Genomic DNA, 6,000 nt, shown 5'->3' with positions numbered 1-6,000 from the left:
CCATTGTTGAATTTGTTGCTGTGAAATTATATTTATTTCAAAGATCACTAATTTTATTAGCATGAGTACTCCTTTCATTGAAGATCACAGCTCCTTTCCTGCCCTAGAAAACCATCGTAGTGGATTGCCATAGTCAGAAATGTCACCTGATAGCCACCTTTCCAATAATGAACATCTTGTTCCTTCAGTCATCTGATTTTCAGAGGGACAGGTACATGATCTGCCATACGCTTGATTTCAAAGCCCTTCCTTTGTAGAATGTGGCAGAACCTATGTGCTGTATTGGCACAGCCCTTAGAATGCCACAGTGAGGTCCTGCCTGAAGTGTAGGTTCAAAGATGAAAGCCCAGGAAAAAAAGGTGCTTCTATACCTTAATTCTCTACAATACCTGGCATTTATATAGGCAGTGTACATTATTATTGGATGGCCACATGAGGCACATCTTAGAGGTATTATCCATTCCCGTTTTTACAGATGAAGAAACTTTCATAGGGAGATTATTGATTTGTCCAAGGATACAGAGATACTTGGTCTGAGGTGGGATTTGAGTCTAGGTTTTTCTGACACCAAATACATGCACTTGAAACTATTTAAATTTTAGAAGGCTAGTGAAATTCCATATGCAGAAATATGTGACACACTTGTGAGACATGACATATCTAGACTCCAAAGGGTCTTTATCTGTCACTTCTGGGTACTTTTAAACAGCTTTTTCAATACTTGAAAGAATTTATTTCATCAGTAATAAAAATCAGATTGTATTATCTCTATGACTCAAAAGATTGTCTTTTAAGAACTGGTGAGGGAGAGCCAGGATGGCAGAGTAAGGGCAGGGACTCACCTGAGCTCTCCCACAAAACCCAACTTTAACACCTCAGAACAAATTCTGGAGTGGCAGAACCTACAAAAGGAGGGAGTAAAACAATTTTCTAGCCCAAGACAACTTGGAAGGTCTGTAGGGTTACAGTGGAGCACTGTCTGGCACAGACCAGGCAGAAGCAAACCAGCAACAGGCCTTGGGAGCAACTGAATCAGTGGTGCCAGCAACAGTTTCTGGAGCTCTCAGCCCACAGATGCTACAAGGATCCATTTGCTGGCACTGTGTGCAAAACTTGTATTACCCATACATGGATCCAGGTCCACAGCCCCCAGGGCAAGGAGGAGCAGCAGCACACTGCAGCTTGTGGCCACAGGGGAGTAGGGACCTGGTCACAGTTCCAGGGTAGAAAAGAGTGCTTGAACACAGGCCAGAACAACAGTGACTACATTTCTCCTTAAAGTAGATTGCATGACCTCAAGATTTACAGACCTCCAGAACTAGCTCTGAGAGCAGTAGCAAGAAAACCCTGCGATGCAGGATGCCCTCAGAAAAACCTGGAAAGACTTACATGAACTGATGCAAAGTGAAATAAGGAGAACACTTAATATAGCAGTGGCAATACTGTATGATGATCAACTGTGAATGACTTGGCTATTTTCAACAATAAATGATCCGAGACAGTTTTGAAAGACGTGATAAAAAAGGCTATCCATCTCCAGAGAAAGAAGTGATGGAATCTGAATGCAAATTGAAGCGTACTTTTCCTCTACTTTCTTTTTATTTTTTGGCTGTTTTACATGACTAATATGGAAATGTTTTATTTACATGACTGCACTGTATAACATCAAGTTGCTTGCCTTCTCAATGAGAGGGAGTAGGAAAGGAAGGGTGGGAATTTGGGACTATGTTTTTAAAAATATTTAAAATTTTTACATGTAATTGGAGGAAAATAAAATATTAAATAAAAAAATTATCAAGGAAAACTACCCTGGTATCCTAGAACTAGAGAGTCAAATAGAAATGGAAAGAATCCACTTGTCACCTGAAAGAGAACCTAAAATGAAAATTTCCAGGAATATTATATCCAAACAGGTCAAGAAGAAAATATTGCAAGCAGTCAGAAAGAAACAATTCAAATAATGTGGGGCCATAGTCAAGAAAACACAATCTTCTAATTTAGCTTCTATGTTAAAGGATCAGAGGACTTGGTACATGATATGCCAGAGGGCAAAGGAGCTAGAATTACAACCAAAAATCTAGAAATTCAACAAAACAGAGGATTTAAAAACATTGCTAATGAAAAGACCAGAGCTGAATCAGAAATTTGCCTTTCAAATACAAGAATTAAGAGAAGCATAAAAAGGTAACCAAGAAAGAAACAAGGGATTCAATAAGGTTAAACTGTTTGTTTACATTCCTACAGGGGCTATGATACTTGTAACTCTTAAGAACGTTCTCATTATTAGGACAATTAGGAGTTGACACAGAAAGGACACTTGTGAATTGAATATGATGGGATGATATCTAAAAAAATAAAGGGTGAAAAGGGGGTGCACTGGAAGAAGTGGAAAGGGAAAGTTATTTTGGGGTAAATTATCTCATATAAAGAAACATGAAAACTTTTATAGTGGAGGGGAAGGGGAAGTAAAGGGGAGCACTTGAACCTTATTTATCAGAATTGGCTCAGAGGAAATAGCATACACAGGTATAGAAATATATATTACCCTATGGGAAAAGGAGGGGGAGGGGATAAGGGAGGAGGGTGTGATAGAAGGGAGGAAAGATTGGGGGGAGGCAATAGTCAGAAGCTAAACACTTCAGAATGGATAGAATAAAAATAGGATGGAGGGAAATAGTGATCATAATTGTGATAAATGAATAAAGGATACGAGCAGGCAGTTTTCATACAAAGTAATTAAAGCTATCTATAGCTATATGAAAAAAGGCTTTAAATCACTACTGATTAAAGAAATGCAAATTAAAAACAACTCTGAGGGGTGGCTAGGTGGCACAGTGTAGAGCACCAGCCCTGGAATCGGGGGAACCTGAGTTCAAATCCAGCCTCAGACGCTTACTAGCCATGTGACCTTGGGCCTTGGGCAAGTCACTTAACCCCAATTGCCTTGCCTTCCTCCCTCCAAAAAAAAAACCCAAACCTAACAACTCTGAGGTACCATCCCACACCTGTCATATTGACTAATGTAACTGAAAAGGAAAATGACAAATATCAGAGGAAACAAAGGAAAACTGGGCCAGTAAAGCATTGTTGATGGAGTTGCGAACTGATCCAACCATTCTGGAGAGCAATTTGAATTATGTTCAAAGAGCTAAAAAAAAAAAAAAACCTATGCATATCCAGCAATACCACTGCCAGGTCTGTGTCCCAAAGAGACCAAAAAAAAGCTAAAGGACTAACATATACACAAATATTTTTAGCAGCGTTTTGTTTTGGCAAAGAATTGGAAATTGAGGGGATGTTTGTCAATTGGGATAGAACACTATTGTACTTTAAACTGACAAGCACAGAATGCTCTCAGAAGAAGACCTGGAAAGACTTACATGAACAAAGTGAAATGAGCCAAACCAGCAGTGCATTGTACACAATAACAGCATTATTGTATGATGATCAACTGTGAATGACTTGGCTATTCTCTCAGAAAAATGATGATCCAAGACAATTCGGAAGGGCTTATGATGAAAAATGATGTCCATCTTCAAAGAAAGAACTGATGGGAGTCTGAAAGCAGATTAAAGCATACTTTTCTATTAAAAAAACTTTTATTTTAAAAAATACAATATGACTAATATAGAAATGTTTTGCATGACTGCACATGTATAACCTGTATCAAACTGCTTGCTTGTCAGTGAGGGAGGAAATGAGAGGGGGAGAATGTGGAACTCAAAATAAAAAAACAAAAAAACAAATGTTTAAAATTTTTACATGTAATTGGGGAAAAAATAAATTTAAAAAACTGGTAATATCCCTCTGAACTTGATTGAACTGAGTTAGATTGTTTCTCAAATATGGTTTATTACTAAGGGCTGTGCTTTTGATGATAATAATGATGATACTGATATCTATCTATATACATTATACATATATATATATATATATATATATATAATATAGTGCTTGGTAGGTTTCACGTATTGTGCTAGGCACATTTATTTTATGCTCACAACCACCCTGGGAAGTAGGTGTTATCTCCATTTTACAGAAGGACTTAAGTGACTTGCCTGGCACCAATCAATCAATATGTATTAAGCACCTACTACATTCCAGGCAGGCTCTGTGCTCAATTCAGGGTCAGACAGTAAGGCTTCTGAAGATAGATTTGAACCTAAGTCTTCCTCACTCTATCCACTCTGCCACCTAGCTGCCCCAACTTTTAAATAGGAGACTGCTGAAAACAAGTCCACATCCAATAAATATATGCCTTTTCATCAGTAAACAGTGACCTAATGACATCTGAAATGGAATGAAATATACAAGCTTGTGGATGTGAATAAAAACGATAAATGTATAGCTTTTTCTTAAATTATAAATTTAGCTCTGTAGCTATTTACTTTTAGGGTAGTCCTGCTTCTGAGGATGAGGAATCAATAGCCAAACATATTTTAGCTTTTATTCTAAATGAATTGCTTTGTTTTAATTTGGTCCTTCCAGGCACTATAAAATTTTTAAAAAGAGCAGAAAATCACAATGTGGTTAGGAAAACCATATGAACAATCTGAAAAAAAAATCTTCAGACACACTTGCATGCCTGGCTTCACTGCTTTTTTGATAGTCTTAAATCATAGCAACCTGTAGGTCTTATTCCTAAATGTTGGCTAATTTTCCTAGAGAGCGATAGTAACTTAAAGAATCTTAGTGTTTTTTTAAGTGGTTTTGTCTGTTAAAGAACATATGCCCAAGACAGTTAGGTGGTCCAGTGAATAGAGAAGCAGCCCTAGAGTCAGGAGGACCCGAGTTCCAATATGACCTCGGATACTATCACTAGCTGTGTAACCCTGGGTAAGTCACTTAACTTTAATTGCCAAACAAAAAAAAAAAACTACATGCCCGCCTGGCCCAGCAGAAGCTTAAATGGGGAGGAAAAAAAAAAAGTCAACCCATACTCTTTTATACCACAGGCCTGCTGTATCTTGATCAAATCACTTAAGAGCATATTAGTAAAACTTTGGGCAGCTCGCTGGCACAATGGATAGAGTGCTGGACCTGGAGTCTGACAGACTCATCTTCCTGAATCCAAATCCAGCCTCTGACACTAACTAGCTATGTGATACAACCCTGGGCAAGTAACTTAACTCTTGTTTGCCTGTTTCCTCATCTATAAATTGAAGTAGGAGAGGGAAATGCAAACCACTCCAAGAAAATGCTAAATGGAGTCCCGAAGAGTCAGGCACAGCTGACAGGACTGAACAACAACAAAAAACTTAAGCTTCACTAATTTGTATAGGCCTAGGTGAGGCAACTTCATATATAAGGCATTCTGGAAAATTCAAGTAATTGACAATTACATAATTTCAAGATTGAAAAAGTTGATTACCATTATTTGGAAGGGAAAATCCTAAATGTTCACTAAGCTTTAATTATGAGATTTCATTTAGGACTTGAACATACTCATATGTACTGAATGAAAAATATTTTTACTATTTATTTGTTCACTCAGCTTCTAGCAGAGAAATTGCATTTTTCTCCTGAATGGAATTTTTATCATTTTATTATTGTTACCTTTACAGATGTCAAGGTTGGCTTCTAACATTAGGAAAAAGAAACCATGGTTACTATAAACAATTGCGCTTGATGACAAATACATTAATTACAGTGTATGGCTATACTCCAGCAGTTTACTGTGATGAATGCCTGGGATTGATCGAGCACTTACTACAAACCTAGCTAGTTGCCAGGCCCTATGGAGCAGGTACAAAAGATGTCTGAAAACTACTGAAGCCTTCTCACCCCCACTGTGAGGTAGGTAGGTATTCTAAGTTCTAGCATCAACATGTATTTTCTTATTCCTGAGCACAGATGTTTTACCAAATGCTGAAACCAGATAGTTCTCAAGTGTTAAGAAATCTTAAATTTAACATTATTTCTCCTCAGAGCTCTGCCACCTATCCTCCTTTTTTAAATACAAGATTTACAAGATAATACATTTTTTTTTACATTTATCTG

The sequence above is a fragment of the Petaurus breviceps genome, unplaced genomic scaffold (assembly GCF_028583685.1).
Source record: "Petaurus breviceps papuanus isolate PSGF00001 unplaced genomic scaffold, PetGlider_PUasm1.0 90702, whole genome shotgun sequence".
Classification (NCBI taxonomy): domain Eukaryota; kingdom Metazoa; phylum Chordata; class Mammalia; order Diprotodontia; family Petauridae; genus Petaurus; species Petaurus breviceps.
Note: the sequence above shows the minus strand (reverse complement) of the source record.